Source organism: Microcaecilia unicolor, chromosome 1 (assembly GCF_901765095.1).
Source record: "Microcaecilia unicolor chromosome 1, aMicUni1.1, whole genome shotgun sequence".
Classification (NCBI taxonomy): domain Eukaryota; kingdom Metazoa; phylum Chordata; class Amphibia; order Gymnophiona; family Siphonopidae; genus Microcaecilia; species Microcaecilia unicolor.
In genome coordinates, this window is record NC_044031.1 from 114,602,706 (window position 1) to 114,627,956 (window position 25,251).

A 25,251-nucleotide genomic window follows, 5' to 3' on the forward strand; every position below is an offset into this window, starting at 1 on the left:
AATGCATATTAAAACCTACCAATAAAACACAAAAAAATAACCTAATAAAATTAACATGTGCACTAAGTTAATGAACATCTTCTCACTCCACCTGAGCCACTCCTCACTATATTACTTATGACTGCACAGGCTGAACAGAAGTAGAGGAGAAGGTAATAGCTACAGCAGCAGGTTGAGAACTAAGGGCGTCTTTTACAAAGGCGCACTAGCGTTTTTAGCACACGATAAAAATTCACATGCACTAAGGACCTTATTCTATAAAGGTTATGCTCCTGAGTTTACGCTCCTACAATTATTAGCATAATTAATGCTCATAAATTGCGAGCATACTCTATGCTCCAAAATAGATTAGGCTCGTTATTTAGGAGTATAAATTATGCTCATAAATTAGAAGCATAAATTAAGGAGCATAACCTTTATAGAATAAGGCCCTAAATGTTAAGATGCCCATAGGAATACAATGGGCATCTTAGCATTAAGCACACGATAATTTTTAGTGCACACTAAAAACGCTAGCACGCCTTTCTAAAAGGAGCCCTAGGAAAATTAGGGGGCCCTTTTACTAAGCCACACAGGTGCCTATGTGTGCCCAATGTACGTCAGTTTTGAGTTACTGCCCAGCTACCGCATGGCCCTTGTGGTAATTTCATTTTTGAAGCGCATCCGCTACATACTTCAGAAAATAATTTTTATTTTCTGGCACGAGGCAGAAACCGGGCGGCAATTGTCATTCTACGCACTTAGACGATTACTGCATGGTTAACGCATGAGACCTTACTGCTAAGTCAATGGCTAGTGGTAAGGTCTCAGACCCAAAATGGATGTGCGACAATTTTTATTTTGCAGCTCATCCATTTTCGGCAAAAATTTTAAAAAGGCCTTTTTTACTGGGGCACTGAAAAATGGATCTGCACGCACCCAAAACACGCACCTACACTAGCGCAGCCCATTTTTCGGCGCACCTTAGTAAAAGGGCCCCTAGGTTTCAAATCTCATGGCTAGTCATTGTGATCTTGGGAAAAGTCACTTAACCCTCCATTGCTTCAGGTACAAATAGGTTGTAAGCTCTCTGGAGAAAGGGAATCCCCCATCGCAACTGAATGTAACTTGCGTACTGAGAAAAGGATGAGCTAAATCCAAATTTGAATGGGCTGGAGAGGGTTAGAAAAGTGAAAGATTTGACAGATAGTTGTCTTGCTTTCTCTTGCCAGAATGAATCAAGAGAAGTTAATAACTAGTGGAAACATTTTTGTTGTTTGTAGTACTTCTGTAAAATTCATGTGCTGTAAGAAAATATTTGCTAATTAACTTGCTCTTTTCTGAAGTTAGTACATAATAATGGCGTTTAAATCTCTACAGTCTCAGGTGGCAGAAGAGATTTTTGATGTTTTGGTTGTTTTTGCTTAGGGCTACTAGTCTTTCTTTCCACTGCTTATAAATATTCAATTATCTTCTTGCCTGAAGCGAAAAAAATGAATATGAGCAATTTCCAAACCAGTCTCGACATGCTATGGGGATAGTTATTAAGTCAGGTTTTTACTGCACTATAGTTTACCACGAGAGTGACTAACATGTGGTATTCCCATACTGCATATTAGCAACCTCTGCGGTACATGAATAACCTCACAAGCTGCGCTATTCATACTGCCCAGGAGCATCTTATAGGATTTGGAAAATAAGCCAAAATCTCCCTCTTCCTCCTCTTCCCTCCTGCAAACACATCCCCCCTCCTGACCCCTCATCACATCTCCCCCAACCCTCCTCCCTGAGGAGTTCCCCCTGTTGCACAGACCCCTACCCTCTCACAGCCCCCCTCCTTGTCCTACCTGATGATGTCCCAGCTGTCTTGAGTGTAATTAGCAGAACAATCTCCCCTCTGCTAGTGGTCAAGCTGCTGTATAAAGGCAAAAAGGCCCTTATATGTCAGTTTGATTCCTGGTTTCAGTACCATGAGAATACCACTAGGTATCACTGGCACCATTTTGAGCCCAGTGCTGCCAGGGGCAGGAGCAACTAGAGATTGCTTCTGTTCTGTAACCACTAGACACCAGTGACTTCATTAGATTGGGCTGGTGGTGAGGCAGTGAGAGGGTCAGGGGTCTTTGTGGGATGGGACGGGGGCTCCTCGGGGAGGGAGTTTTAATGGAGGTGCTTCAGAAGGACAGTTGTAATGGGGAAGGGGGAGCTTCAGGATAGGGGGCATAATTAGGGGGGTTTGGGGAAGAAGAAGAAGGAGTTTTACCTTTAAGATATGACTCGGGAGCATCAAGCCATGGATTTGGAGCCCAATACTCTCATATCCAGAAAAAGATAATTCCAGCTTTAGATGGCAATATATTTCCAAGAATAACAAAGTTTGCAGTGTTCACCATAAGCAGTGTTATTTGATTTAAATAATAATGCTTTACATCTCATTACTGTATATCCTGCAGCAACTTACATTAATCGGTGTTACAGTAATATAATGCACATTATTGCCATTTAATGCATGTTAAGGGGCAATGAACATTCATTATGGACATAATGCACCTTAACAACTACCCCCTTAAGTGCCAAAATATGTCTTTTGATAGCACCACAGCAGGTAAAATCCTGGCTTTTCTCCCAAGCCTTTAATACATACGGTGACTGACTATACACCCATTCTGCACCTGGACTGTACTTAGACCAGTTCTTCGTATCTTGATTAACTGTACAAAGAACTTGCCTTTAGTTTAGCATCCATCTATTTAGCCCAACTGACTCTGTACCATGTATCTTGTCTCCATCTGCATTTGGAACCTCAGCTATATGGTAAGCAGTATTGTGGAAAAACATTAGTATCATAGCAATATTATTTGATCTAATTGTGTGCTTGTTAAATCTTCTATCACTATTATGCTTACATCGTATTATATCTCTTATTTTGAATTTCATTGCTGTTAGATGTGTATATTTTTGTTCCCGTTTCTTGGTTGTCTTATTATTTGGTTTCAATTTGCTGTTTTCAAGTTTTCTTCTTTCGTTGTGTTTATGTTTATACTTGTACATTTTACTATTGTTATGCTGTTAACAAAATTGTAAGTTTGATGTTAAACTGTACCTACTGTACACCGCCTTGCGTGAATCTCTTCATAAAGGCAGATGATAAGCGTGTAAGCCCTCACCGCTAGGTCAATGGCTGGCGGTAAGGGTTCAGACAGTAAATAGCTGTGTGCTACCTTTCATTATAGCGAATGGCCATTTACAGCCCCATTGAAAATGCCTTTTTTCCCTAGCTGCAGTAAAAAATGGCCCAGCGCACCAAAAACACACTACCACAGATCACTTTTTACTGCAGCTTAGTAAAAGGACCTTTTAATTAGCAAATAAGTACAACCCTGTAACAGGTAGAGAACATCCAGGCAGGGCTCTTATGTTGAACGCCTCATGCATGTAATTGTGCACATCCAGAATACATCATTCCCCAGTGGTCCACATGTTTAAAGAGAAGTGCCATCTGCAATTTCCCTTTGCACATGTGCTTGTATATCTCAAGTAAAGCATGCCCATGGCCCTCAACACTGCTAGCTATTTCAATATTGCCCCATTAGTTTATAGTACAGAGTTTGAAACAATATTTAACAATGACAGTCAGCATTTGATTTTAATACAGTCTGCCATGGTTCTTTAATCCCAGATATGCAATACCTGTATTTGAATTACCAGCTAGCGCTGAATATTTAGGTATAGCTTGGCTGCTGCATTTCTTTGGGTACAGCACCCCTAGACCACCCTTGGGAACTATAGGATTGGTGAATGCCAGATCAGCTGCAAAGAAATCCTCGGTGATCCATGATGCCATAAATGAACAGCATCTTGACATCCTAGGAATAAGTGAAACCTGGCTAGATGAAAGTGGGGGTTTGCCACTGGCTGAACTATGCCTAACAGGTTTCAATATCCAACATCAACCAAGACCAGGAAGACAGGGTGGAGGGGTAGCAGTATTGATTCGGGGCACAATCAAACTGTGCAGAATATCCATCTCCTAGATACATGGATCAGAATCTCTTTTAATCCAACTTGAAGAGGAGAAGCCAATCTGGCTGCTCATGATTCACAGAGCACCTCGTATCAACACATTATCTGTGCAAGAACTCCTAGACCTGATTACTCAAGTGATCCTGAATTACCCTAGGCTGGTGATCATGGGAGACTTCAATCTACACATCACCACACACACTACATACCACCACAGCTGCCTTTCTGGACACGATGACAGCACTAGCATTTACACAGGTGACCAAATTCTCCAACCCACGAAAAGGGTCACATACTAGACCTGGTATTCTACAAAGGGGTGGATATCCCTTTTAATTTAATTTTTTTTAATTAATTTCTATTATTAAACAAGCAAAGATATACTTGTACAGAAAGGTTCAGTTAAATTAAAATGTTAATACAGAAAATAATATAAGAAAGAAATTATTCTATTAACCTCACTCAAGTCCACAATTCGAGTCCAAGATCCCTAAACCCTGGAGATCAAGGAAATACTAATTAAATTTTATTGGCTGTGCACAAATCCTATATTTCTTAACAAGAGCAAATGCTGGATAATTCAACCTCCAGCATTTCGTTTAGATGTTATAAAGGCTACAAGTTGAGAAGGTTCGTAATAAGCAAATTTCTCTGAATGGTATCTGGTCACACATTTACATGGATATTTAAGGAAAAAAGTACCTCCTAGCTGAAGCACTTCTGGTTTCATTTGAAGAAATTGCTGACGTCTTTTTTGTGTGTCCCTTGAGACATCCGGATAAATTCGAATTTTTAAACCCTTAAAGGTTTTTTCTTTATTTTTGAAAAACATCCTCAAAATCCAAATTTTATCTGGTGTCAAAACTTCTGTAGCTACCAAGGTAGCTGCTGTTACTTGTTCTGTATCTGATGTTTCCAACAATGCGGAGACATCTAGCACCTGATTATTCTGAACTTGTTGATTTTCATCACTCTTGGTGGGAAGATAATAAACCTGTGAGAAGTGGGGGGGGGGGGGGGGGGGGGGGGATATTGTCTTCCCCAGCCCCCAAGATTTCCTTAATGTAATTTTTTAACATTTCCTGAGGACAGACAGTCATTTGTTGAGGAAAATTTATAAAACGTAAGTTGTTACTTCTAGAGTAATTTTCAAAGATTTCCATCTTCCTCCTAAGACTCGTCAAGTCTTTAACTATATTACTTTACAGTAATTACATTTGCTGAAAGTTGTCAGGTTCTGTCAGGTTCTGAGCCCGCGGGACCGGGCTCTGGAGCAAACGTGAGCCCTTGGGCTGCTGACGAGGAGCGACAGCAGCAGGCAAAACCCACCAACCCACACTGGATAAGAACAACGGCAGGGACTGCAGGCACTGCCCAGCGAACCGGAACACCTGGACTAGAATCCCCCGGACTGGAGGACACAGGACTGGGACATTGGACTACAATCCCCCGGACTGGAACACACACCGGACCGGAACCCACTGGACTGGAACCCGGACTGGACCTAGGCTTCACCTACACTTGACTGCCTACCCCCTCGGGTTGAGCCTTCAGGTTCTGGCAGCCGGTAGGACTTACAGGGGCAGCAGGAATGAAGATCCAGGGGTGCCCCCTGGCACCTAAGCGATGGCAAGGCAGACAAGCAGGGAATGTCCGGGTTCTGGCAATAGGTAGGTTCAAAGCAATGGTCACAGAAGGGCTGGAAACCCACAGAGCAAGAACACAGAAGGGCAGGGAACCTACAGAGCAATAAACACAGAAGGGCTGGAAACCCACAAGCGATAAACACAGAAGGGCTGAAAACCCACAGCGCAATAAACACAGAAGGGCTGGAAACCCACAAAGCGATAAACACAGAAGGGCAGAAAACCCACAGCGCAATAAATACAGAAGGGCTGGAAACCCACAAAGCGATAACCACAGAAGGGCTGAACACCCACAGCGCAATAAACACAGAAGGGCAGGGAACCTACAGAGCAAAACACAGAAGGGCTGGAAACCCACAAGCGATAAACACAGAAGGGCTGAAAACCCACAGCGCAATAAACACAGAAGGGCTGGAAACCCACAAAGCGATAAACACAGAAGGGCAGGGAACCTACAGAGCAATAAACACAGAAGGGCTGGAAACCCACAAGCGATAAACACAGAAGGGCTGAAAACCCACAGAAGGGTAGGAGACCCACAAAGCAAATAACACAGAAGGGTAGGAAGCCCACAGAACAATAAACACAGAAGGGCTGAAAACCCACAGAGCAAAAGACAAGGAAAGCAAACGGTGCTCACAGCACACTAACCTCGGGACCTAAAGCACTGCGGAGGGAATGGCAATGCAAAGGCCAGGACTGTAGTCTTCAGGTGACTAATAAAGCCCATCAAGACCAGAGCCACAGCTGCAGCAATCACCTTGCAACCAAACAGAGGCTTGACACACAAAGCAGTCATTCCATAGGAAGGAACAGCGGGAGCCATCTTGGAAACTGGCAAGGAGGAAGAGGCGGCAGCCATCTTGGAAGAGGCATAGCCCACACAGGTGAGGTTCAGTAGGGCAATCAGCACCCAGAGCCAGAGAGAAACTAAGACAGAGACAGACACAGAGACAAGCAGAAGCCAGCACAGCCACTGACTCCCAGAAACAGGGTAAGTATGAGGGTGGTCACGGCCACAAACGTGACAGTACCCCCTCCTCAAGACCCCCCTCTCGGTCCCCCTGAGGAGTTCAGGTGTCCAGGGGTAACTATGGTGAAACCTCCTGATGGGTCTCAAAAGCCCGACATAGATCACTGGACTGGAAGTCACAAAGAAGTTCCAAAGTGGCAGACAGGAGCGGAACTTGTCAACAGGAGGCTCCTTCCAATCCCCGCTGGGCCAACTCAGGAACTTGGAAGCATCAAGAGGAACCTCATTCAAAAGGCACCCTTCTCCGAGGGACCCCAGACTGAACTCAGGAAGCAAACCGGGACTGGGACCCGGACTAGAGTCAAAAAGCAAACCGGGCCTGGGACCCAGGTGGGCGTCAGAAGCTTGACTGGAACTGGAACTCAGAGCAGGCTCAGCATCTTGGCTGGAAGTGGAACTAGGAACGGACTCAGCATCTTGGCTGGAACCAGAGCTAGGAGCAGGGTCAGCATCTTGGCTGGAACTGGAACTTGGAACAGACTCAGCATCTTGGCTGGAACTGGAGCTAGGAGCAGGGTCAGCATCTTGGCTGGAACTGGAACTTGGAACAGACTCAGCATCTTGGCTGGAACTGGAGCTAGGAGCAGGCTCAGCATCTTGGCTGGAAGTGGAACTAGGAACGGACTCAGCATCTTGGCTGGAACTGGAGCTCGGAGCAGGGTCAGCATCTTGGCTGGAACTGGAGCTTGGAGCAGGGTCAGCATCTTGGCTGGAACTGGAACTTGGAACAGACTCAGCATCTTGGCTGGAACTGGAGCTCGGAGCAGGGTCAGCATCTTGGCTGGAACTGGAACTTTGAACAGGAGTTGAACCGGGACTGGGACCCGGACTGGAATCAGAAGCTTGACTGGCAGGGCCCCTCAAACTGGACTCAGGAGCTTGGCTGGGAGCGCCCCGCGAACTGGACTTTAACTGAGGCTTGGCAGAACACACCCTTTGGACAGGGATCGGAGGCTCGAGCGGAAGCACCACTCGAACTGGCCTTCGGAGCTTGAGTGGAGGTACCCTCCAGACTGGAAGCGGAGGTGCCACCTGAACCACCCTGTGGACTGGCATCGGAGGCTTGGTTAGAAGCCCCCCTCGAACTGGACTCAGTGGCTTGGCTGGACGGGTCACTTGAACAAGAACCGGAGACTTGACCCGAAGCGCCATTTGCACAGGAATCTGACGCTCCATCGAAGGCTTCCCTCGGACTGGACTCGGAGACTTCAAAGGGCGTGCCATTTGAAGGAGGACTGGAGGCTCGACCCGAAGCGCCACTTGCATAGGAATCTGAGGCTCCGTCAGAAGCACCCCACGGACTGGACTCCGAGACTTCAAGGGGCGTGCCACTTGAACGAGGACTGGAGGCTTGACCTGGAGCGCCACTTGCATAGGAATCTGAGGCTCCGTCAGAAGCACCCCACGGACTGGACTCGGAGACTCGAATGGAAGCGTCACCTGAACTGGCATCGGAGGCTCGGTCAGAAGCGTCCCTCGGACTGGACTCTGAAGCTTGGCTGGACGTGCTGCTCGGACTGGATTCAGAGGCTTGTCTGGGCGCGCTGCTTGAATGGGACTGGACCCCTGCTGGGCCCAGAGCATGGAATTCCCAAGACGTCTCCTCTCTGCGACAGCTTCAGGAGTATCCCACAAAGCTGGATTCAAGACCAGGCTGCGGCGATATTCAGCGAGCGTGATAAAAGGGTCCATATCTGAAACTGGGTTTTCAGCGATTCCAAGCCACCGGACACGTTTTCTCTCAGCTGCCGCTTCAGGGGTCTTCTTCAAAACAGGATGAGACAAAAGTTTCCCACGATACTGACGAAGAGTCATAGAAGGATCAAGAACAACGATGGAGCTGGACCCCAGCTGGGTCAGCTGGGTGGGGGTTCTTGCCGGGCTCATGGCCTTTGCATTCTGTCAGGTTCTGAGCCCGCGGGACCGGGCTCTGGAGCAAACGTGAGCCCTTGGGCTGCTGACGAGGAGCGACAGCAGCAGGCAAAACCCACCAACCCACACTGGATAAGAACAACGGCAGGGACTGCAGGCACTGCCCAGCGAACCGGAACACCTGGACTAGAATCCCCCGGACTGGAGGACACAGGACTGGGACACTGGACTACAATCCCCCGGACTGGAACACACACCGGACCGGAACCCACTGGACTGGAACCCGGACTGGACCTAGGCTTCACCTACACTTGACTGCCTACCCCCTCGGGTTGAGCCTTCAGGTTCTGGCAGCCGGTAGGACTTACAGGGGCAGCAGGAATGAAGATCCAGGGGTGCCCCCTGGCACCTAAGCGATGGCAAGGCAGACAAGCAGGGAATGTCCGGGTTCTGGCAATAGGTAGGTTCAAAGCAATGGTCACAGAAGGGCTGGAAACCCACAGAGCAAGAACACAGAAGGGCTGGAAACCCACAGAGCAAGAACACAGAAGGGCTGAAAACCCACAGCGCAATAAACACAGAAGGGCTGGAAACCCACAAAGCGATAAACACAGAAGGGCAGAAAACCCACAGCGCAATAAATACAGAAGGGCTGGAAACCCACAAAGCGATAACCACAGAAGGGCAGAAAACCCACAGCGCAATAAATACAGAAGGGCTGGAAACCCACAAAGCGATAACCACAGAAGGGCTGAACACCCACAGCGCAATAAACACAGAAGGGCAGGGAACCTACAGAGCAAAACACAGAAGGGCTGGAAACCCACAAGCGATAAACACAGAAGGGCTGAAAACCCACAGAAGGGTAGGAGACCCACAAAGCAAATAACACAGAAGGGTAGGAAGCCCACAGAACAATAAACACAGAAGGGCTGAAAACCCACAGAGCAAAAGACAAGGAAAGCAAACGGTGCTCACAGCACACTAACCTCGGGACCTAAAGCACTGCGGAGGGAATGGCAATGCAAAGGCCAGGACTGTAGTCTTCAGGTGACTAATAAAGCCCATCAAGACCAGAGCCACAGCTGCAGCAATCACCTTGCAACCAAACAGAGGCTTGACACACAAAGCAGTCATTCCATAGGAAGGAACAGCGGGAGCCATCTTGGAAACTGGCAAGGAGGAAGAGGCGGCAGCCATCTTGGAAGAGGCATAGCCCACACAGGTGAGGTTCAGTAGGGCAATCAGCACACAGAGCCAGAGAGAAACTAAGACAGAGACAGACACAGAGACAAGCAGAAGCCAGCACAGCCACTGACTCCCAGAAACAGGGTAAGTATGAGGGTGGTCACGGCCACAAACGTGACAAAAGTCTTTTTCTTGATTTTGAACATGCTGTTAATCGCAGGAGCTCTCGCACATGTTCGATTCACTCGGCGGCCATCTTGGATCTCCCACCTAAAAGTATTGAAATAACACCCCTATCATGGTCAGACCATTTTCTAATTAAATTCTCCCTAAGTGACCACCTGAAACAAATGGCACCTCCCAGAGTTTGGAAGGAGATCAGAGACAAAAAAAAAAGCTGACCGCTGAGAATTTCCTAGAGGCCTTGGACTATCCGCATATAGATGAAAAGACAACAGTGGCAGAACAAGTTGACATCTGGAATACACACTTAGCCACAGGGCCGCCGAGAGACTGGGCCAGGCCCGGGACAAGGCCGCCCCTGGGCCCCGCCCCCTGGGCCCTGCCCCCACTGCCACCTCCCAGGTTGTCGTCGCCCCCCCCCCCCTGAGGGGGGCCCGGTGCCACAGTCCCACCTGCCTCCGCCACCGGGCCAGGCCCCTTCCACCCAAACCCCCGCCAGCAGAAGTGCTGTCTTCTGACTCCGGCGTGCGCGGTCCACACAGATGCGCTCCTCTCAGTTGATCTTCGCTGTACTCTGCAGGGCTTCTGTGCGTCTGACGTCCTGCACGTCAGATGCACAGACACACAGAAGCCCTGCAGAGTACAGCGAAGATCAGCTGAGAGGAGCGCGTCTGTGTGGGCCGCGCACGCCGGAGTCAGAACAGAAGACAGCACTTCTGCTGGTGGAGGTTCGGGTGGAAGGGGCCCGGTGGTGGTGGCAGGTGGGACTGCGGCACCAGGTTCCCTTGGAGGCCCGGGCCCCAGGAATTTTGTTCCCCCCTGTCCCCCCCCCCCCCCTCGGCAGCCCTGCTTAGCCAAGACCTTAGAGAAAACAGCACCACTAAAAAAGGTCTTATGCCCCACTCACAAACGATTACCTTGGTTTTCTCCAGAACTTCAGATCCTTAAACGCGAAGAACGAAAACTGGAAAGGAGATGGTGCAAATCTCACCTGGATGAAGACAGGCTAAACTGCAGGAAGCACATGGCAAAGTACTGCCAAGCCTTAACAGCAACCAAAAAACAGTATTTCTCTCAATGAATTGCATAGGCTGCCAATTCAACGAAGCAGCTGTTCAGTATAGTAAACAGCCTACTGCAACCCCCACAACAAAACCAGCCTGCCCATTCTAAAATGAACTGCAATGATTTTGCTGCATACTTTGCCAACAAAATTAAAAGTCTCCACCAAGAATTACAGGCAATCCCACCCAGTGCCCAACCAGTCAACCTGGGGTGCACAAACTCGCCCCTCCTAACAGAGACAGATGGAACACTTTTAACCTAATGACAGAGGACAGCCTTGACAAAATCCTAAGAGACCTCCGACCAACTACCTGTTCCCTCGATCCCTGCCCATCAAAGATAGTGCAGCAGGCAAGTATGGGCCTTATAGAAGGCACCACAAAAATTGTGAACACCTCTCTTTCTAATGGGCAATTACCAACAGCATTAAAAAGGGCAGTGGTTTGCCCTCTGCTGAAGAAAAACAACCTTGACCAGGACAAACTTGAAAGTTACAGGCCAGTATCCAACATCCCGTTTCTAAGGAAACTCATAGAACAAACAGTCTGTGTTCAACTTAATGAATGGCTAGAAAAGAGTAACTGGCTAGATCCATGTCAATCTGGATTCAGACCCGGTTATGGAACAGAAATGGTCCTTGTATCCCTGCTAGATGATCTTCACAGAAACCGATACAAGGGATTTGCCTCGATGTTAGTACTGCTAGATTTCTCAGCAGCTTTTGACACTGTGGATCATGATATCTTGCTAGCACGACTGATAGAAACAGGTATCAATGGAACAGTACTTGCCTGGTTCAGGTCCTATCTATCAGACAGGTAACAATCCATAATGATTGGCAGCAACTCATCACCACCATGGACACTGACCTGCGGGGTACCACAAGGATCGATACTGTCACCTATTCTGTTCAATATCTACCTCAATCCACTAGCTGAGCTGATTCGGTCAATGGACACTCAGTTCTACATCTATGCAGATGATGTGTAGCTGCTCATACCCATTGAACCTGACTTACCTACAGTCTTGAATAAACTGATCACTTTTCTAACATCAATTCAAGAATGGGCTAAACACATCAAACTTTGCCTGAACTCAAGTAAAACCGAGCTTCTCTGGGTCCTTAACACAAGTGGATACATACCTGACATCAAAATCCCTTTTGGGAAGTATGAACTCCTCCTCAAATCACAAGTCAGGAACCTTGGAATACAGTTAGATTCAACACTTACTCTGATTCCCCAAATCCAAGCAACCTTCAAGAGCTGCTTCTACTATTTGTGACAGCTACGCTGCCTCTCTCCTTACATCGAGAAGGTAAATCTTATCCCAGTTGTGCATGCCATAACATCAAGACTGGATTACTGCAATGCACTATACAATGGTCTGACTACAAAGGGCCTGCACCAGCTTCAGTTGATTCAGAATACAGCAGCAAGACTCATAGAAGGTTGCAAGCGACGTGACCACATCACACCATTTTTGCAAAAACTTCATTGGCTACCAGTACAATACAATACTTTCTGCCTCTTCTTACTATTCTCTTATCTATATGTTCCATCTTTGCTTATACCATTCAGTATCAATTAAAATGTTCTATTACGTATTGTGTTGACATTGTAAGTAGTGTACTATGTATTGTTATTTGAATATTTTTACTGCTGTAATTGCCTGTTGCTCATGTTTGATTGCTTCTTACTGTACAACCGCCTTGAGTGAATTCCTTCAAAAAGGCAGTAAATAAATCCTAATAAATAAATAAATAAAATAAATAACGTATTTCAGTTTTTGTGAACTATTTGTTTCCATAATCATTCTAAGATATCTGCTGAAATCGAAACTAAACCTAGGATGGTGTAAAATTTACTTGAAGATTTGGTTTCCATGAAGAGTAATCGGGTAGAAGCAGGGTAAGGCAAAGTTGTAACATATAGATGAGTAAGAAAGTAGGAAGAATTAGAAAGTAAGGTGACTAATTTAAAGAAAGCTGCACATGAGGTCAGAGAGATGGTTAAATATTATCTCAGCTAGGATAGGTGCAGCCCATCCTGCTTATTTTCGAAGGAGAAGGGTGGCCATCTTCTGACACAAATCGGGAGATGGCCGGCCTTCTCCTAAAGCCAGCCAAATCGGTATAATTGAAAGCCAATTTTGGCTGGCTTCAACTGCTTTCCATCGCAGGGCTGGCCAAAGTTCAAGGGGGCGTGTCAGCAGTGTACCGAAGGCAGGACAGGGGCATAGTTAAGAGATGGCCGTCCTCGGCCGATAATGGAAAAAAGAAGGCCGGCCCTGACGATCATTTGGCCGACTTTACTTGGTCCCTTTTTGTTCATGACCAAGCCTTGAAAAGGTACCCAAACTGACCAGATGGCCACCGGAGGGAATCAGGGATCACTCCCCTTACTCCCCCAGTGGTCACCAACCCCCTCCCACCCAAAAAAAATTTTTTAAAAACATTTTTTTGCCAGCTTATATGCCAGCCTCAAATGTCATACCCAGCTCCATCACAGCACTATGCAGGTCCCTGGAGCAGATTTTAGTGGGTACTGCAGTGCACTTCAGGCAGGCGGACCCAGGCCCATCCCCCCCTACCTGTTACACTTGTGGTGGTAAATTGGAGCCCTCCAAAACCCACCCGAAACCTACTGTACCCACATCTAGGTGCCCCCCGTTACCCTTTAAGGGCTATGGTAGTGGTGTACAGTTGTGGGGAGTGAGTTTTTGGGGGGCTCAGCACCCAAGGTAAGGGAGTTATGCACCTGGGATCAATTTGTGAAGTCCACTGCAGTGCCCCCTAGGGTGCCCATTTGGTGTCCTGGCATGTGAGGGGGACCAGTCTACTACAAATGCTGGCTCCTCCCATGACCAAATAGCTTGGATTTGGTCGGTTTTGAGATGGCCGCCATTAGTTTCCATTATCGGCAAAAATCAATGTCGGCCATCTCTAAGGGCGGCCCAAATGTTGAGATTTGGCCGTCCCTGACCATATTATCGAAACGAAAGATGGCCACCATCTTGTTTCGATAATGCAGTCGTGTACCCCACTTTATGGGGCTGTCATTAGAGATGGCCGCCCTTATAGATGGATGGCCCCGTTCGACTATGTCCCTCCATGTCACTCCTTGTGTGTGTGTGAGTGAGACTAACAGCTTAGTTACTTCTTCCATTAAAGGACTGGTTGAAGATTCAAGCTTTTCCCTGCTTTCTGAAGTAGAGATAGTCTTGTGTTAAACGGAGTCTTTCACACAGTGTATTCCAGAGTGTGGGGGCTACTCCGGAGAAGGCTCGCTTGTGGGTATCACATCGTGTAATATCTTTGAGCACAGATATACATGTTCTGTATTATTGATAACTAGTAAAAAAGGCCCCTTTCTGACACAAATGAAACGGGCGCTAGCAAGGTTTTCCTCGGAGTGTGTATGTTTGGGAGAGTGTATGTGAGAGTGACTGAGAGTCAGAGTGAAAGTGTGAGTGTGTGTGTGTGAGAGAGAGAGTGAGTCTGGGTGTGAGTGTGTTTGTGAGAGAGTGTGTGTGTGAGAATGAGAGTGTGTGCAAGTGTGTATGTGAGACACAGTGTGAGAGAGAGTGTGTGTGTGTGGGCGAGAGAGAGAGTGTGTGTGTGAGACACAGATTCTCTGTGAGAGTGAGTGTATGAGACCAAGCGAGTGTGTGAGTGACTGTGTGGCACATAGAGAGTGAATGTGATACAGTGTGAGACAGAGTGTGTGAGAGTGAGAGTCAGAAAGACATTGTATATGAGAGAGAGAGTGTGAGCCCTGCCCTCCCAATCCATGCCCATCTGTCCCCTGCCCCTCCATTCATCCTTTTCCAGCAATTCCCCTCTCTCCCTGAGCCCTGCCCTCCCAATCCATGCCCATCCATGCTCCTCTGTCACCTGCCCCCTCCATTCATCCCTATCCAGCAATTCCCCTCTCTCCCTGAGCCCTGCCCTGCAATCCATATCCATCCATGCCCATCTGTCCCCTCCATTCATCCCTATCCAGCAATTCCCCTCTCCCTGAGCCCTGCCCTCCCAATCCATGCCCATCCATGCTCCTCTGTCACCTGCCCCCTCCATTCATCCCTATCCAGCAATTCCCCTCTCTCCCTGAGCCCTGCCCTGCAATCCATATCCATCCATGCCCATCTGTCCCCTCCATTCATCCCTATCCAGCAATTCCCCTCTCTCCCTGAGCCCTGCCCTCCCAATCCGTGCCCATCCATGCTCCTCTGTCCCCTGCCCCCTCCATTCATCCCTTTCCAGCAATTCCCCTCTCTCCCTGAGCCCTGCCCTGCAATCCATATCCATCCATGCCCATCTGTCCCCTCCATTCATCCCTATCCAGCAATTACCCTCTCCCTGAGCCCTGCCCTCCCAATCCATGCCCATCCATGCTCCTCTGTCACCTGGCCCCTCCATTCATCCCTATCCAGCAATTCCCCTCTCTCCTTGAGGCCTGTCCTGCAATCCATATCCATCCATGCCCATCTGTCCCCTCCATTCATCCCTATCCAGCAATTCCCCTCTCTCCCTGAGCCTTGCCCTGCAATCCATTTCCATCCATGCCCATCTGTCCCCTCCATTCATCCCTATCCAGCAATTCCCCTCTCTCCCTGAGCCCTGCCCTCCCAATCCATGCCCATCCATGCTCCTCTGTCACCTGCCCCCTCCATTCATCCCTATCCAGCAATTCCCCTCTCTCCCTGAGCCCTGTCCTGCAATCCATATCCATCCATGCCCACCTGTTCCCTCCATTCATCCCTATCCAGCAATTCCCCTCTCCCTGCCCTCCCAATCCATACTCATCCATGCTCCTCTGTCCCCTGCCCCCTCCATTCATCCCTTTCCAGCAATTCCCCTCTCTCCCTGAGCCCTGCCCTCCCAATCCATGCCCATCCATGCTCCTCTGTCACCTGCCCCCTCCATTCATCCCTATCCAGCAATTCCCCTCTCTCCCTGAGCCCTGCCCTCCCAATCCATGCCCATCCATGCTCCTCTGTCCCCTGCCCCCTCCATTCATCCTTTTCCGGCAAGTCCCCTCTCTCCCTTCCATGACCCCCCTCGCATCCATGCTCCTCTCTCTCCCATGTCCCAGCCTGGCCTGCCCTCTTCTCCCCCCCTTCGCATCCATGCCCCCCCTTCGCATCCATGCTGTCGTTTCTCCCCTGCCCTCCCGCTCCCATTTTTCAACTTTACTGGCCATCCTCTTCTCTCCCCCCAACATCCCTTTTTTTTTCTTTTTAAATTTACCTCCGTGGCGGTTCCGGCAGCGAAGCGTCAGGGAAGGAGGCAGCGCTCCCGACGTCTAGCCTTCCCTTCGCTGTGTTCCGCCTTCTTCTGACGTCAGAAGAAGGCGGAACACAGCGAAGGGAAGGCTAGAGACGTCAGGAGCGCCGCCTCCTTCCCTGACGCTGCGCTGCCGGAATTTTTTTTTTTTCCGCCCTCGACGTCATGACGTTTGACGCGATGGCGGGGCAGAGACGGCTGGCTGGTTTGAAGGCTTCACACCATGAATCCACGAACCCTTCAGCCTGGGAGTGACGTCAGATGGCTTCAGAACGTTGTCCTCAGAACGTTGAGGGTGCGTTTTATTATATTAGAAGATTTGTGAAGGATCTCATTGTGCTTAACCCTATCAAGAGGGCATGTACATCATTCTATACCCTAACCTTACCCTTATTTTAAACTGTATTTGTTTAATATCTACTGGACTTGGCGATCGCCTTGACGTTATTATGTAAGCCACATTGAGCTTGCTAATGGGTGGGAAAATGTGGGATACAAATGTTACCAATAAATAAATAAATAATATAATATAAGCATTAACAAAATAGCACAATATATAGAAGAATGAGATGTGATGGGCATAGACCACTAGTTAGCCAGAGAAAACAAAGGCCCACCTTATAGGCAGTAATATGTTGGTAAGGGGAAATGTGAGCCTCCGGGAAATGGGATAATCTTTTGCTTGCAAGAGGGGGAGTTCTGTGCGGATTACAGGGAACAGGACCAAGGTTGTGATAGTGCACAATTTTAGAAATTAAAAAGTTATACAGTCTTTTACCTGTCCAGCTACCTATGAAATCAATGGAGAACACTTTCATACATTAATAAATTAACTGACTGCTTCCATAAAACCAGTGTGTTATAATTCTGGAATACTTATTGAGGAATTGCAGCAATCTCTCTTTTTTTTGTTTTTAAACATCTTCGGACAAAAGCAAGGCAAGCAGGCAGTACTACAAAGCTCTTGCTGAATGCAGACGTGCACAGTTCAGCAAACCCACTGAAACTACCAAACCTGCTGGGGGATTAATGAAATGCCTGCGGTCCAAAAATTCTGACAGATACAGCAAGTATAAGGTTTAATTATGGGCCTGTTGAGAGGCTGCAATGCAGATCAACAGCAGGAAAAGTGAAACGACAAACACAGCATTAAGCAAAATTAGTCAACAGATTTCTTCAGAGACAACTTTTACCCATATAAAAGAGCTAATTTTCAATTCAATGTCATCTTTAGCCAACAGTCATCCTCTACTCACACCTACCTCGTACCCTTCCAATTATTTAAAACAGCCACTACCAGATATAAGAAGATTCACTGAGCCAAACTCTCTTCTTTGAGGACAAAAATATTCATGGAAGGCTCAAACTGGCCTTTAACTGCTTGAACTTCTTTCAAGTTGGCCTGTTGGATTTATAAAATATTTGAAAGTTCTTGCCAAGGGTACATAAGTACATTAGTATTGCCATACTGGGAAAGGTCAAAGGTCCATCAAGCCCAGCATCCTGTTTCCAACAGTGGCCAATCCAGGTCACAAATACCTGGCAAGATCCCAAAAAAGGTCAAAACATTCTATACTGCTGCTTATCCAGAAATAGTGGATTTTCCCCAAGTCCATTTAATAATGGTCTATGGACTTTTCCTTTAGGAAGCCATCCAAACCTTTTTTAAACTCCGTTAAGCTAACCACCTTTACCACATTCTCTGGCAATGAATTCCAGAGTTTAATTACACGTTGAGTGAAGAAAACTTTTCTCCAATTCATTTTAAATTTACTACGTTGTAGCTTCATCGCATGCCCCCTAGTCCTAGTATTTTTGGAAAGCGTAAACAGACGCTTCACACCTACCCGTTCAACTCCACTCATTATTTTATAGACCTCTATCATGTCTCCCCTCAGCTGCCTCTTCTCCAAACTGAAAAGCCCTAGCCGCTTTAGCCTTTCCTCACAGGGAAGTCGTCCCATCCCCTTTATCATTTTTGTTGCCCTTTTCTGTACCTTTTTTAATTCCACTATATCTTTTTTGAGATGCGGCGAACAGAATTGAACACAATATTCGAGGTGCGGTTGCACCATGGAGCGATACAAAGGCATTATAACATCCTCATTTTTGTTTTCCATTCCTTTCCTAATAATACCTAACATTCTATTTGCTTTCTCAGTCGCAGCAGCACACTTAGCAGAAGGTTTCAATGTATCATCAACGACGACACCTAGATCCCTTTCTTGTTCTGCGACTCCTAACGTGGAACCTTGCATGATGTAGTCTATAATTCCGGTTCCTCTTTCCCACATGCAATACTTTGCATCTGCTTACATTAAACGTCATCTGCCATTTAGACGCCCAGTCTCCCAGTCTCGTAAGGTCCTCTTGTAATTTTTCACAATCCTCCTGCGATTTAACGACTTTGAATAACTTAGTATTTAGTAAAGTTGTTTGTTTTCCCATTATCACCTTTTTCTTCTAGATCAGGGAACTAACTTCTCTTTTCCATTGTTGCTGGGCATGAAATATAAAAAACCTCTACAATTATCCTTTCCTTATTAAACAATTAAGTTGTGGTGCTTTTTACCTGTAACCCTTGAAACGATGCCCACATATTTGGCTTGTTGGAAGAATCTTAAGACTTATCTATTTCAAAAATCCTACTTCCTAATTTTGCTTTACTGTTTTTATTTGTAACTCGCTTTGAACTAGTATGTTGGGAGTTGGTGGGCTATAAGAAACGTGTCATATCATATCATCTCATAGATAGGGCCGGTCTTAGGCAGAGGCGACCAATGCGGCCGCATAGGGCCCCGCGCCTAAGGGGGCCCCGCATAGCCCGCCTCAACTCTGCCTCCGCTCCGACTTCCACTCGCCTCGGACAATGACCGCATCATTCATGATGACCCCTTGGCTCAGCCGCTCCACTCCCACCACCACCAGCGTGGTGCCCACCCCCGGCTTGGGCCCGCTGAGCCCGCCGTCAGCTCCCGAGTCCCTGGACCCCGGCGACAGTAACTTTGCAGCGAGCCAGGCAGTGACGGCCCCGCACCCGACAGTGACAGACAAGTTGCAGCACGACGGCTCACCTCCAGGCTCCAGCTTTTCACTTCCCGCTCAATGTCCCGCCTTCTGATGAGGTATTTCCTGTTTCCGCGAGGGCGGGAGTCACTGAGCAGGAAAAGCTGGAGCCTGGTCCAAAGTGGTGAGCCATCGTCGCTGACTGTGGTGCGAGCAAGAGCGCGTGCAGACTCGGTGGAGCCGAGCGAGCAAAGCAACAGACAGGGCTGCCTACAACAGTTGTGCCAATCCATTAAGGCAGGCAGCAAGCCAGGTATGATGATAACTTTTTTTCTATAGGAAGAACCTTTTTGAATTAAAGTACTGTCTGTCTCTGTGGTGGTGGTTTGAAATGTTTCAGCTGTATGTCCACCATTTTGTCAAAGGATTTGCCCGCCTGGGACCCTTGCTTCCAGTGAGCAGAGCCACAGTAGTCCCCCTCTTCCCCTCTTCAGTCCCTGCCCACCTTTACCCATAGATATCCTTTTAATCATCTTTTACCTCCCTTCTTCAATGCACCTTAATTTTATTAATTCTTCCTTCTGAGCCTTACTCATCCTCCTATGCCTCATCCTTCCCCAGGGTTCACCCCAAGTCTCACCTGTACTCCACTACACCTCAGTCACCCTCCACCCTCCCAGTATCATTCATTGTCTCACTAGTGCTGCCACACATCCCCATCTATCTTCCTCCCTTAGTGCTCTCCCACTCCAGATCCTGTTATCCTTTCCCAATATTTATGTCCAAGCCTCTCATCTCCCCAGTAGCCTGTATTACAGCTTTAGTCATCCTTGCTGCAGTGCTCCCCTAACTTCATTCATCCTTCCGCTCTCACTCATCCTGCCTCCCCAGTGTTTCCCCTATTGTTAGTCACTTAATTTCTCCACTGCTTCCCCAGGTATCTCCCTTCTACTCTCCATATCCAGTGACTCTTCCCTCTTCACCTCCCTCCAGCATCTCTCCCTATCCCTCTATGTCCAGTATCACCCATCTCTCTTTTCCTCTCCATGTCCACTGTTTCCCGGTGTTTCTGTCCTATTCCCTTGCACCCCGGTGGTCTAGTATCTTCTCTATGGTCCCTATTTCATCCCATGGCCTCAGCATGCCCCTCACACCATCTCCCCTCCAAATGGAGCCAGCCCTATCACTTAGGCGATTGCCTCGGACAGCAGCAGTACAATTACCATGGCTACCTTCGCCTGTCTCTCAGGTTCCAGTACAATAATCTTATCAATGGGGTGGAGCTAGGGTGGGGGCGGGGCCAGGATGGGGCCCCACCAAATTGGTCTGCACAGGGCCCCCGTACTTGCTAAGACCGGCCCTGCTCATAGACACAAAGGGCCCTGTATACTAAGGTTTGCTAACGATTTTAGCACATGCTAAAATTATCACACTTTAAACGCTAGAGACACACATATATTCCTATGAGAGTATCTAGCATTAACGCATGTGCTAAAAACGTTAGCATGCCTATAGCGCGGCTTAGTAAAAAGGACCCAAAATCATTGACAATAGCAGCAGACATCATCCAATATTTCCAAAGCAAATAAAAATAGTTATCTTTTAGAACTTATTTTTAGTAAAATACAGTGTTCTAATTTATTTTTTTAACTGAGCTGGAATGACAGGAATGTTAAAACGCTTAGCAGCTCTGTCATTTCACAGCTGTAAATAGTTAAAGCAAAACTTTTAAGCTAATTGGCCAAATTAAAAAAAGAAATATGAAGGCAACTCTCTGCCAAGACTTGCCGCTTGTGTGCCTCTCAAGAAAGAAAAAAAAAATATTCTGCAAGTTACATTAAACAAGCTAAATTAAACTATGTAGTTGTAGATACTATAGCAGCACACCCACCAGCATGCTGTTAAGTCTAAAAAATTAGAATAACCAAAAATTCCAAATAAATATAGAGCTTCTATGTGTCCCTGAATACTGTATTTGGTGATGCAAACATAGAAGCCAACTTTTCAAAATGATTGGGGGGGGGGGGGTGCTAAACCCAATATTACAACTCCCTGGACCCTGTTATGGAGTTTGCTTAATGTTCGGTGTGCACAGGACCCACAGAGCTGGTTCCTATGGATGAAAACAACATTCATTTGCATCCATAGATACATATGAGTGGAGGAGTAGCCTAATGGTTAATGCAGTAGACTGAGAACCAAGGGACCTAGGTTCAATTCCCTCTGCAGCTCCTTGTGACCCAAAGGTACTTAGGGGCCCTTTTTCATAAGTACATAAGTATTGCCATACTGGGAAATCCAAAGGTCCATCAAGCCCAGCATCCTGTTTTCAACAGTGGCCAATCCAGGTCACAAATACCTGGCAAGATCCCAAAAAAGTACAAAACATTTTATACTGCTTATCCCAGAAATAGTGGATTTTCCCCAAGTCCATTCAATAACGGTCTATGGACTTTTCCTTTAGGAAGCTGTCCAAACCTTTTTTTAAACTCTGCTAAGCTAACCGCCTTTATTTACACGTTGTGTGAAGAAATATTTTCCTCAATTCGTTTTAAATTTACTACATTGTAGCTTCATCGCATGCCCCCTAGTCCTAGTACATAGTGGCGATAAGCCCAACATGGGCTTATCACTCTCTAAAACAGAAGTACCACTGGGCTACCACAGCAACCCGGTGGTTGTTCCCACCCCCAGCACACGCCATTTCATTTTTTGTAGCGCCAGTGTGTACCTGGCAGTAATCGGGCAGTGCCTAGCACTTCCCGGTTACCGCCGGGGTAGCATGGAGTGATGGTAAGTGCTCCCCCCGTAATGGGCACATGGCAAGTGCTTCACTTGCTGCATGTCCATTTCTTTAAAAAAAAACCTGCCTTTTACCTGCTGCGGTAAAAGGGGACCTCGGTGCGCATCAAAAACACGTGCCGATGCCAGTGTAGGCCTCCTTTTGCTGCAGCTTCATAAAAGGACCCCTTAACCCTCCATTGTCCCAGGTACAAAACACATACCTGTATATAATGTGTAAACCACTTTGATTGTAATCACAGAATGGCAGTATATCAAATCCCATTACCTTCCCTTCCTTCAGAATTATCACTTGGAAGTGACGATTGTGAAGGAAGGGAAGGCAATGGGATTTGATATACACTGCCATTCTGTGGTTACAATCAAAGTGAAGCAATTGCCGCGCGCTCATTTTGGGGGGAGCACTTACTGCCACCGATTGAGGTGGTGGTAAGGGCTCCTGTGCAACCCCGGCAGTAACTGAGTAGTGCTAGGCACTGCCTGATTACTGCCGGGTACATACTGGCACTACAAAAAATGAAATGGTGCGTGCTGGGGGTGGGAACTATCGCCGGGCAGCTGCGGTATCATGGCGGTACTTCTGTTTTAGCGAGTGATAAGCCTGCGTTGGGCTCTCCGCTGCTTTGGAAAAGGCCCTTAAGTGATTTCCCAGAGTCACAAGGAGCTGCAGAGGGAATTGAACCTAGGTACCCTGGTTCTCAGCCTACTGCATTAACCATTAGGCTACTCCTCCACTTCCGTGTTAAATGTTTATTATTTCCATTTTTTTGTTATCCTGACTGTCCTTTGGAAAGTCCTTGGCATAGACCACTTACCTCTGAAGCACTAAGCTGCAGACTGACTTTAAGGCCTAATGTACATGCAATTATTTTGATTTGAGGTTATAACAGATGCTGCGTCTGCAAATAAGGGCCATGAGAAAGGAAAAAGTCTCTTTCAGGGATAGGAAATGTTGTGGATGGAAAACATGTCTAACATCAATTCAAGAATGGGCTAAACACATCAAACTTTGCCTGAACCCAAGTAAAACCGAGCTTCTCTGGGTCCCTAATACAAGAGGATACATACCTGACATCAAAATCCCTTTTGGGAAGTATGAACTCCCCCTCAAATCACAAGTCAAGAACCTTGGAATATAGTTAGATTCAACACTTACTCTGATTCCCAAAATCCAAACAACCTTCAAGAGCTGCTTCCACTATTTGCGACAGCTACGCTGCCTCTCTCCTTACATTGAGAAGGTAAATCTTATCCCAGTTCTACATGCCATGATGACATCAAGACTGGATTACTGCAATGCACTATACAATGGTCTGATTACAAAGGGCCTGCACCAGCTTCAGTTGATTCAGAATGCAGCAGCAAAACTCAAAGAAGGTTGCAAGCGACGTGACCATATCACTCCATTTTTGCAAAACCTTTATTGGCTACCAGTACAATACTGGGCTAAATTCAAAACTCTATGTCTGATCTTCAAGGCCCTGAAAGTAAATGGTCCTGAGTACCTGAAAAATAGGATGATGCTCCACACACCGCCAAGGACACTAAGGTCCTCCCAAGGACTTTCACTAACCACACCCACTCCAAAAGACATTACACGATGTGATACCTGCAAGCGAGCCTTCTCCGGAGTAGCCCCCACACTCTGGAATGCATTGCCTGAAAGGCTCTGCCTAACACAAGACTATCTTTACTTCAGGAAGCAGGTGAAAGCTTGGTTCTTCAACCAGGCCTTTTACTGGAAGAAGTAACTTACTCATTAGTCTCACTCACATACACAAGGCGTGACTCAGGCTGCATATACTGCAGCAGGACATGTTTATCCACTCCTACCCTAGCTGAGATATTATTTAACTATTTCTCTGACCTCATGTGCAACTTTCTTTAAATCAATCACCTTACTTTCTAACTCTTCCTACTTTCTTACCTATGTGTTACATCTTTGCTTTACCCTTCACTATCAATTATAATGTTCTATTATGTATTGTGTTGACATTGTAAATAGTATATCATGCCATACTTTGTATTGTTTTTGAATATTTTTACTGCTGTAATTGTCTATTGCTCATGTTTGATCTATTCTTACTATACACCGCCTTGAGTGAATTCCTTCAAAAAGGCGGTAAATAAATAAATAAATAGACTCAGCGATGAAGTGAGGTATTATCCCTTGGGGTAAATTAAATTTAATTTAGTGTTTTCCAGAGAGTACATGAGGCAAAAATAGTGAGTAGTGTAAGAAGAGTCCAAAGAAAGGTGGGAGGTTGTCCTCATCTCTTCTCTTGCTACACATTGAAGAAGTGGCACCACATTGTGTCTTGTTGTGAGTGACCTGAGAAGGCCTCTTACTTTAAGACAAGAACGTCTTGTAGGTTATTTTCTCATTTTTTTTGTTTGAAATTAGATGACGATTCACCTCAAGTGAATATGTGTTTGGCCATTTGGCAGCGCTAACCAGTACTTAAATCACGATCCACCTTAAAGTTTTAAACGAGTGTCTAGCAGAAAAAGCACTTATCAGCTTCAACTGCATATGTGTCCATAATGTACTATTGCTTACATTCTCTTCTGTTTTTTGCAGACCATTTTTAAGGTCTTGTCTGCAGATCTTTTCATTTGTGATTTGAGGTTAGTCTTTCTTTATTTTAATTTCATTTTCATTTTTATCTTTACATTATACTTCTTTATTTTTCACCATTCTTTTCTTTTTTCTTTTCTTTACAGATCCCTTTATTATATCAATTGATGATCTTAATTTACTGTTGATCTCAGTTACAAGGTTAGTCCTTCTCACATTTTATAAACACCTATGTATGTATATGTAAACCCACACTTTTCGTAGTTTATGGTTTATGATGTTTACAACTATTATGGCATTTGCCTGATATATGTGTCATATTTTATATCTCATATATGAGTTTCTTTTTCGTGTATTTAGTCATTTTTCTTGTTCATAGATTTTTGTTATAGGCCATTACTTTTTACAGAATATGATTTGTAGTATTCATATTAGCATGGTAATTATTTTGATGTTTGATATCTCATATATGTTCCTCTTTTTTGTATATTATATTTATGTATACCCTATTTGTTTTTGTTTATAGACTCCTGATGTAGGCCATCTGGCCGAAACACAACATTGTGTTGAGTCACTTTTAATGTGAAAT

The 25,251-nt window shown here is 46.3% G+C and overlaps 1 protein-coding gene across 1 annotated transcript in view; it reads right to left on the reverse strand.

The window, feature by feature from the left end:
* PLXDC2 (plexin domain containing 2) overlaps positions 1–25,251 on the reverse strand; it is an 830,569-nt gene that overhangs the window by 355,218 nt on the left and 450,100 nt on the right. The window lies entirely within an intron of this gene.